The sequence below is a fragment of the Sorex fumeus genome, unplaced genomic scaffold (genome assembly GCF_029834395.1).
Source record: "Sorex fumeus unplaced genomic scaffold, SorFum_2.1 ptg000058l, whole genome shotgun sequence".
Classification (NCBI taxonomy): Eukaryota; Metazoa; Chordata; class Mammalia; order Eulipotyphla; family Soricidae; genus Sorex; species Sorex fumeus.
Window position 1 is genome coordinate 17,084,045 of NW_026606115.1, and position 10,034 is coordinate 17,094,078.

Sequence of the window (10,034 nt, forward strand, 5' to 3'; positions counted from 1 at the left end):
TTTGGTCACTTGGTATTCTGAATCTACAATGAAGAATGTACAGTTTTCAGATCCAGCACTGGGCTTTACACTATGCGAGTAAAATCATAGTTTTTCTATATTTATCTCCATTAATAAGCACTGAAAGTGAAAGTGATAAAGATTTTAGTTCTTTTTCACGTAGGAAAATGTTTTTTTTAAATGTATGCCTAATGGAATAACTGACCCATATCACTGAGTTTGTTATGGGGAGGGATTTAAAGGAAGAAGCATTGTGGTCCTTGGGTGAGAGAAGTGGATTCACTGGTGATGGGTGTGGTTTTGGGATTATAGATGCAGGAAACTATTATTAACTATTTTCTAAATTACATAAAATCAATGCATAAAATTTTTTAAAAAATTTGATGCCTAATTTTTTTGGTTTTTGTTTGTCTCGCCCGCACGGCAAAGCCTGGCAAGTTCCCCGTGACGTATTCCATATGCCAAATACAGTAACAAGTCTCATGACGGAGACGTTACTGGGCCTGCTCGAGCAAATCTATGAACAACGGGAGGACAGTGCTACAGTGCAGTGTTTGTTTTCTGGTTTGGGGTCACACCTGGGGATGATCAGGGGTTGCTCCCAGTTCTGCATTCAGGAATTATTTCTGGCAGTGCTCAGGGCACCATATGGGATATCAGGGATTGAGCCGAGTTTGGCTGGGTGAAAAGCAAGCACCCTACATACTATACTATCTCTGGCCCCTGTATGTTTGTGTTACATGGAACAATAATCTAAGGAGAGCCTGCAGTCTGCCAACAAAGATATTATTCAGTTGAGGGGATTCTAATCAATCTTTGGTATGAAATTTAGTGCTTTCATTTATCATTCCAGAACTGTGAGTGACAAAGATATACTTTAAATTACTATGTACGCATTAGTGATAACACAATTTATCAGTCATTGAATGAAGAATCTTAGTCACATTCTTATCACGTTCTTATTTCATCCTCACCACACAAGGACCATAAGGTACTAGCATTTTCCTTCCTTATTTCCAAATTAGAAAATATTTGTTTTTCACTGATTGATACTGATTGATAAAGTATATTCCAGGTTCCGTATCATATACACTATTGCTACTCTATTTTACAAATTAGATGCCATAGACTCAGAAAAGCTTTTAAAATTTTGAGTGTCACAGAGCTAGCAAGTGATAGAAATGAGGCGTAAACCAAGGTCTTACTAACTCCAGATCTCTTGTTCTTAAATATTATCTTGTGAAATTTAATCAATAATATGAAGGGGAAGCAAGGAAGAATAGGAGGACACGTTGTTAGTGGATAGATAACCAAGTCAAGTACTTATGTCACAGTGGAGTCTGCAAATACTGAGTGTAAGTTCTACATAGAGTCTTTTGGCCTAAATTCCCTTAGATAATCACTTCCCTATCATTCATCATTACTGACTACATATATTTCATTTACTTTTGTGGGTTTTTTTTGGTTACACTTTTTGTTCTTCATTCGTATCACTCAAATGGAGACTGAACAGTACTGTCAGATCTCGTTTTTATATGTTTTTATCACCAATGTAGTACAAAATGTGTTGCTTATAAATTCTCATCATGCAAGGATACTAGGAGCAACAAACATAATGAGAGTTGCTTTTGCAACTAGTAAATTGAAAGGTTGATCATGCTTCCACGGTGAGCTTTAAACATCCATTTTTGAAGATTAGAATGAAAAATTAGTGATGAAATTTCCTCACACTTTTGTTTAGGGCTTCATATGTTATCTAGATTACAGAACTAAACATTTAATAAAAAAATAGACAAGATCATCATACACATTTTGTAGATGGAAGGAAATGTGTTTTACTGATTTTAAATAGCAGCTTTACTTGACTCCGCGCCAGGCTGTTTCCACTCGGTGCGCCCCAGAGGGGGATGGGCGAGAGCCCTCCCTGCCCCAAGTGAACCAGCCCCGGCAACTGACCTCCACTACCCAACCACCACCATGCTCCAGTCCACTTTCTGGGACACTTCCTACCCATTATCCATAATTGTCCATAATTATCGCACTATGTTTGATGGAGTTCAGACAGTAGGCAACAGATTATATATATATATATATATATATATATATATATATATACATATATATATGTGATAGCACAGCGGTAGGGCGTTTGCCTTGCACACAGCCAACATGGCCGACCCGAGTTCGATTCCTCCGCCTCTCTCGGAGAGCCCGGAAAGCTACCGAGAGTATCTCGCCCGCACGGCAGAGCCTGGCAAGCTAGCCGTGATGTATTTGATATGCTGCCAAAACACAGTAACAACAAAGTCTCCAATGGAGACCTTACTGGGCCCGCTCGAGCAAATCGATGAACAACGGGAGGACAGTGACAGATATATATATATATATATATATATATATATATATATACATATCACTGTATCACTGCCATCCTGTTGTTCATTGATTTCCTCGAGCAGGCACTGATAACGTCTTCATTTGTCCTAGCCCTGAGATTTTAGCAAGTGCCACATTGGAGGCTCTTTCAGGGTCAGGGAAATGAGACCCATCATTGTTACTGGGTTTTGGCATAACTAATCTGCCATGGGGAGCTTGTCAGACTCTGCCATGAGGGCAGGATACTCTCAGTAGCCTGCCAGGTTCTCGAAGAGTGAGAACTAAATAATAAGAAGTGTCTTCCAGGAGCTTGGTTTTATAGTCTCTGGATCTTGGCCATTGATGGGATTTCACAGTGCTGGGGGCAGACGGTGTGTGTAACACCTAGCTACTAGAAGATGGGGGATCTGGGTGGAGGAGGCCCAGTCCCGATCTGAGCAGGCTTGAAGATCTCAGCTCCGGGTCCCGAATACCTGGGTTCCTCTGCCAGTTGATCAATTACAGAGTCACTGAGAACATTCCAAGATAGTATACTGTCCTGTGGTCTGCTTGGAAATCAATATAGATATTATGTCAAGGGATAATAGTGTGTGTTTTGATAGTCTTATAAACTTTATAAGAGATGAGTCATGGAACTAATCCTTATGTTTTAGTTTTGAATTTTTATTGTTTCCATTGTCTCGGGCCCCCATGCCAGGCTGTCTTCCCCAGGGCCCCTCAGAGGTGGGGGCGTGGATTGGGTTTTCCCTTTCTGCCCCAAACAGAGCCCTGGAAGACAAAAACCTCCAGGACCCAGCCATAGCCATACTCAAGACTACTCTCGACATGCTCAGACGAGGCTCACACATGAAGTAACAGGCAGAGGAATCCAAGTATGCGTCCAAGCATGTGGAGAGTGGTCTTAAGCATGGCTGTGACTGGTTCCAGAGGTCTTCAGCTGCCCAGTCTCTGCTCTGGGTGGAGAGGGAAACTCAACCCGCCCCTCCAAGGGGCCCCAGTGAGGATAGCCAGGCATGGAGGCAAGAGATTATGTGTTGTTCTCTTCTGGGAGTTTGGATTTATAGTCTCTGGATCTTAGCCGTTGATGGGATTACACAGCACTGGGGGGCAGTTGGTGGGTGTAACACCTAGCTACTGGAAGATGGGGTATCTGGGTGGAGGAGACCCAGTCCCTAGGCATATATATATATTATATATATATTATATATATATATCTCAGAGTGCCCGGCAAGCTACCGAGAGTGTCCCACCCACACGGGCAGAGCCTGGTAAACTACCTGTATTGTACTCGACATGCCAAAACCAGTAACTGTAACGAGTCTCATTCCCCTGATGCTGAAAGAGCCTTTAATCGTTGGGAAAGAAGAGTAAGTGGAGGCTGCTAAAATCTCAGGGTTCGGTCGAATAGAGATGTTACTGGTGCCTGCTCGAGTAAATTGACGAACAAGGGGATGACAGTGAAAGTGACAGCGACAGCTTAACTGAAAGGTAGAAGAGGCACTTACAGAGACTTAATCAGGATCTAGCAGTCTTTCTATAATCCCATATTTTCATTTTGTTCATTCTATGCCTTACTACATCCTGTCATACAAAGAGATCTATTATTTTATTAAAAGATTCTATTGTGAGTCAAATAAATGACACAGGTATTAAATCATAAAGTAATCATTTAGTGGAAGAATAAATTGTGGTAGAACACATTTGGGCAGAGGATAAAATCAGGAATGTTTCCTTGGAGGAGCTGAAATTGAAGTTAGAGCATAAAAGATAGTCGGTTAAATTTGTTTTTGATAAACCCTGAAGGTAGGAAAGGGATATGTTTCTCTGATTCTAAACTGATGGAAGTATATATGTGTGCTGATCTAAAATGGTGAATATAGGGGAATTTTTTGTAGAAGATTTTTAAGTCTGTTACTCGAAATGAAGTAGTTGGAGAAAGGAGAAATTTTCCTAATCTACCAATATCCATTCAGACTGCATCACCTTTACAAGTATGCAGTGATTATTCTGGCCTTCACTAGCATTTCTTTTCCTAAAATACTCTACCAATTATAGTCTAGACCAAAGGTGCAAACTGATGTGATAAATCTGGTTTAAAGACATGTTTTATTTTCACTGGAGCTGCTGCATGTTAACAGTAGGATTCTATTAATTTTTTTTTTTTGGCCCACACATCGCAATGCCCAAGGGTTACACCTAGCTCTGAATTCAGGAATTAGGAATTACTCCTTTGGTACTCAGAGTACCATGTGGGATGCTGGGGATCAAACCTGGACCAGCTCTCTACAGGGCAAATGCCCTGCCTGCTATACTATCATGCCAGCCTGATTTTATTGGATTTTTTGAAGAATGAAGCAGACCTTTGAGCCACAGACTTACCACCACACCTCAACAAGGTCCTCTAGATGCTTTTGTGTGATGAAATGGAAATATATTGGTTGATTACGATTTTGAATGCTCATAGCTAGCAATATGTGTGGTTCAGTTAATAGCTCTGGGTGGTTCAACAAAATGATTTTCTTCATCACTGGTGTAGGAATGGTCTCAAAATTAATATATTCCGAACTGGAGAGAAAATAGAAAGTGGCCCCAAACTTTCTGAGAGATTAGATCACTGCCCTGTTATATTTCCTTCTGCCTCAGAGAGTTTCCATTGGAATTGATTAAAGACATGTACTTAACAGGAAGATTGAAAATAATCTTTTCATCCTCAACCTATTGGTTACTAACTACTGAGCATAAAAGTGAGAGGTTTAATTATAGAGTTCTATTAAAAATTGTCATGCATTGTATTTTTCCTGTCTGTGAATTTTTTCTTCTATATGTTAGCCATAGACTTAACACTCAGCACATGTACTTTGTAGGAAATGAGCTAGAGAGAGAATGAAACCTTTAATTAGGATCTCTTGAGAAGGTAATGGTTTTGTACAGCTTTGCACATATGAGAACCATTCATACTATCCATATTGTACTAAGAAAACCAGTAGTAATATATGTTTAATTCTTACCTTGGTTTTAATCTTTGTGAACCTCTAGAGTTCCATGGACCTAAACTGGTAAACCAGTTCTAAATGAATTATTTAAAAACCAGGCTAGGCCCGTATATCTTCTTTATACTGAAATAACTGGAAATGCCTAAATACGACTAGACACATGGCAGATTAAGTTATTTGTTCCCTTCTGAGTCCTGTAGACCATGCTAGATTAACTCCAATGCAGTGGAATGACCCTTGTACCCTGGTATATACTAATATCTATACAATCTACTGACTGAATTTTATCAAAAGCATTATTCTCTTTCTTTTAAATTGTATTAAAATTAACTCTATCATGTTCTTACAACTAAAATTTAACATTCAAACTTTTATCTGGAGATTCACATTTTACACACTGCTTTAATGAGGAGCTATGGGTCTGACTCTGTAGAATGAAGATTCTTTAAACGAAGACTTTTTATCGCATATTACTTTGATGGGCTGGAGCGATAGCACAGCGGTAGGGCGTTTGCCTTACAAGCGGCCAACATGGCTGACTCGAGTTCGATTCCTCCACCCCTCTCGGAGAGCCCGGCAAGCTACCGAGAGTATCTCGTCCGCACGGCAGAGCTCAAACAAATCGATGAACAACGGGAGGACCGTGACTGTGATTACTTTGACAAATGTAGCAGTTCTCCTCTGTACCATTGGCACTGTCACTGCCACTGTTCAGCGGGCCCAGTAACGTCTCCATTGTGACACTTGTTACTGTGTTTGGCATATCGAATACGTCACGAGTAGCTTGCCAAGCTTTGCCATGCGTTGAGATACTCTCAGTAGCTTGCTGGTCTCTCTGAGAGGGGAGGAGGAATCGAACTTGGATCAGCCATGTTGGCTGCGTACAAGGCAAACACCCTACCCACTGTGCTATCGCTCCAGCCCTGCTATCGCTCCAGCCCACCATTGGCACTGTCACTGTCCTCTCGTTGTTCAACGATTTTCTCGAGCAGGCCCAGTAACGTCTCCATCGTGAGACTTTGTTGTTACTGTGTTTGGCATATCGAAAATGTCACGGGTAGCTTTCCAGGCTTTGCCATGCGGGTGAGATATTGTCGGTAGCTTGCCGGGCTCTCTGAGAGGGGCGGAGGAATCGAACTCGGATCGTCCATGTTGGCTGCATGCAAGGCAAATGCCTTACCCACTGTGCTATTGCTACAGCCACCATTGGCACTATAAAACATTAAAAGTATATAATGTACTCTTCTTACTTCACAATAAGTTATACACAAACTTCAGCTTTTCCCCTAAAAAGAACAAGTTAGTCAAGTGCTAGACAGTCAAGCAACAGCTTAAAAGAACTTTCAAAAGGACACTTTCTTTTGAAAAGTAAATTCTAGATATAAAACAAATCAATCTTCAGGACTCTGGAGTCTGCTCACTTTTTGATTGTGCCTGAATTTTGTTGAATTAGTTGTAACGTGAAATTCCGTGTGTTGTTTCCTAGGTTAGGAAGTGCCTTGGTTATAATGTGGTTGCTTTGTTTAGAGGTGTTTATCCTCTGCCATTATACACTGTCCCTTGGGATCCTGTAATCCTTCTGTCAATTAGGTTCTCTTTTCATTCAGTGGTGTGAGTGTCGAAGGTGATTATTTTGCAGAAGGTCACATGAAATGCAAAAGCATTTAATGAAAGAATGGTGTGGAGTTACAGCTTTATGATATCCTGCAAACATAAGATGTCCCTTCAAGGGGCACATCTTGATGTCTATGGAACTTTATCCCTCAGATTTGCTTACTCACTTAATCACTTAACTTCCCCTTAGTCGTCGATTTGCTCGAGCGGGCGTCAGTAAGGTCTCCATTTGTCCCTGTCGCGTGCTAGTGTAGCCCAATGGCATCTGTTCGCTCTGGGAACATGAAGAGCCTCAAACCGATCGTTCATGATCTTGACGAAGAAGTCTGACCATCTGGTAGGTGGGCGGCCACGCGGTCTTTTGACATCCCGTGGAATCTAGTCGGTAACAGCTCTAGTCCAGCGGTCGTCTTTTAAATCTCATTACGTGACCAGCCCATCTGATTTTTGACACCTTGGCAAATGAGACAGCATCCCTGATTCTTGATCGTCGATGGAGGTCGGAACTCCGGATTCTTCCTCTCATTTGAGTGAAACGTGATATTCCAAGCATAGCTCTTTCTATTCTTCTTTGGGAGACCTGAATAGCATTCTCATCCTGTTTGCTTAGGGCCCAGGTCTCTGAAACATATGTTAATGCAGGAAGAACAGTGGAATCAAAGAGATGTGCCTGGAGCCGGAGGTTCTTCGTCCTCTTAGTTATTTCTTCGACGTTCTTGAAGGCATTCCAAGCCGCTCTCTTCCTCCTGCGCAGCTCGGGTGCCAGGTCATTTGTCATGTTGACTTCTCGACCTAGGTACACATAGATGTTGCATTCGGAGATGGTTGTTCCGTTGAGAGCGAATGGGGCGTCAGGACCGAGGCTGTTTCTCATAAACATTGTCTGCGTAAGATTCAGCTGTAGTCCTACCTTTCCACACTCACGGTCAAAGTCGGGCAACATTTGTGCCACTTGGCTGATGTTTGGTGTTATTAAAACAATGTCATCAGCAAAGCGGAGGTGGTGTAGTTGCCGACCATCTATCTTCACTCCCATTCCTTCCCATTCCAGTCGTCGCATGATGTTCTCGAGGGTGGCACTGAAGAGTTTCGGTGAAATGGTATCACCCTGCCAAACCCCTCTCTTGACATCAACGATCACTTCTTTGTAGAATGGTGAGATCCTGGTAGTGAATCCGCAATACAGCTCATGGAGGATCTTGATGTATTGGACTTGAATGCCCTGATTGGCTAGGGTTTCAATGATTACTCATTCTTTCTGATTTTATGAATCATGAACTTGTAGAGTGATCCTTTATGCAATAAGCTTAAGACATGTGAGGAGTTACCACTGTATTTAAAGATTATGAGAGGGACATAGACAATCTGCCTAGTGTACTTTATCCTACCTGGTATTTCTGAGAGAAAAGAAATCATTGTCTTAGTCCATGCCAAACATTCTAAATAATATAATTAATGTGAGTATTCATAAACCAGGCCGGAGCAATAGTATAGCGGATAGGGAGTTTGCCTTTCATGCAGCTGACCCGGGTTAGATTCCTCTGCCCCTCTCGAGAGCTCGGCAAGCTACCGAGAGTGTTCCACCCACGCAGCAAAGCCTGGTAAGCTACCGTTGACATATTTGATATGCCAAAAATGGTAACAAGTCTCACAATGGAGACGTCACTGGTGCCCGCTCGAGCAAATCAGATGAACAATGGGAGACCAGTGCTGATAGTGCTGCTAACAGTCATAAACCAGTATTTGCATACAATATTTGTTTGGGAAAAGCTAGATAAACCTTCAAACCAACTGACAGCATCTCTTAGTCTTTTGAATGGGCAAGCATTTTGGATACATCCCCAAACACACTTACTGCTTCTCTGTTTAAACAATCACTGATATTATTCTTAGGAATATTTTAATTTTCCCTGATATAATTTATTTCATGCTCCTCTTTATTCAGGATTAGATGTACTTTTGTAAACTACCTGTATTAGCATGTGAAATACAATACCAGCCCCCAACACAAGCACCCATATGGCCCCCTCTATTACATTTCCCTGTGAATATCATTTTTCTCCCATTCCAAAACCATACTTAACACTGAAAGTTCCATCATCCAAAATGTAATAGAAGAAAAAAATGAAGGTAATAATTCACTTCAACTGTTTGTGAAGTTAACATAAATTGCTATTCTAAGCATCAACTTTAGCATACATAAGTAACCTGAATTTACAAGTCCCAGGTATTTTAGTTTTAAAGCATTGCAAGTGTATCTCACTCTGTTTTTCCTGCTATTGGATTAGAATATTGTGGCTTAACTAAGTTCAGAGATGACATAGTAGAATCCATATCTAATTCTTTCTTACTTTCAAGAGTATGGTTGTAATGGAAACTCACTAGGTACCAGGTGAGAGAATTCTGGCACTACCACTGTAACCTTAATTTTAACCATAATTTTAACTCATCCTTATTTGTTTGTTTTTCAAAATGGAGATAAAATTATGTTCTAAGCACATCTTAAAAGGTAGCCAAGTACCCACTTAACTGTGGGTATGTACACAAGACTCCACAAAATATTCAAGTTATATTATTTGAAATATCTTCCTTCTCTACCACAGAAGAGACAAAATTGCCTACCATTGCTCGCTTCGGCAGCACATATACTAAAATTGGAACGATACAGAGAAGATTAGCATGGCCCCTGCGCAAGGCAGCACATATACTAAAATTGGAACGATACAGAGAAGATTAGCATGGCCCCTGCGCAAGGATGACCATTTCTTATCAATTGGAATTTGCAAGAAATTAAAGGATAAACTGATTATGATCATTAATCATTTCGTGATTTTGTTACATTTTTAAAATACTTTCCATGTGATGTTTATGTCCCCAAAAGACTTTATAATACTAATATGTGACTGTTATATACTGGCAAGATTTTTAAAGAAAAGATATTTATGGTGTCTGCCCTGGCCCTCCACTAGGTTTTTCTTATCTTTCTTATGCATTAATCATGGCATTGAAGCACAATTTATTTATTTTTCATATTCTTCTGCTTTGTCCAAA

At 40.7% G+C, this 10,034-nt stretch overlaps 1 pseudogene; it reads left to right on the forward strand.

The window, feature by feature from the left end:
• Positions 1-9,678: 9,678 nt before the first annotated feature.
• Positions 9,679-9,775, forward strand: LOC130034366 (uncharacterized; annotated as a pseudogene).
• Positions 9,776-10,034: the final 259 nt, after the last annotated feature.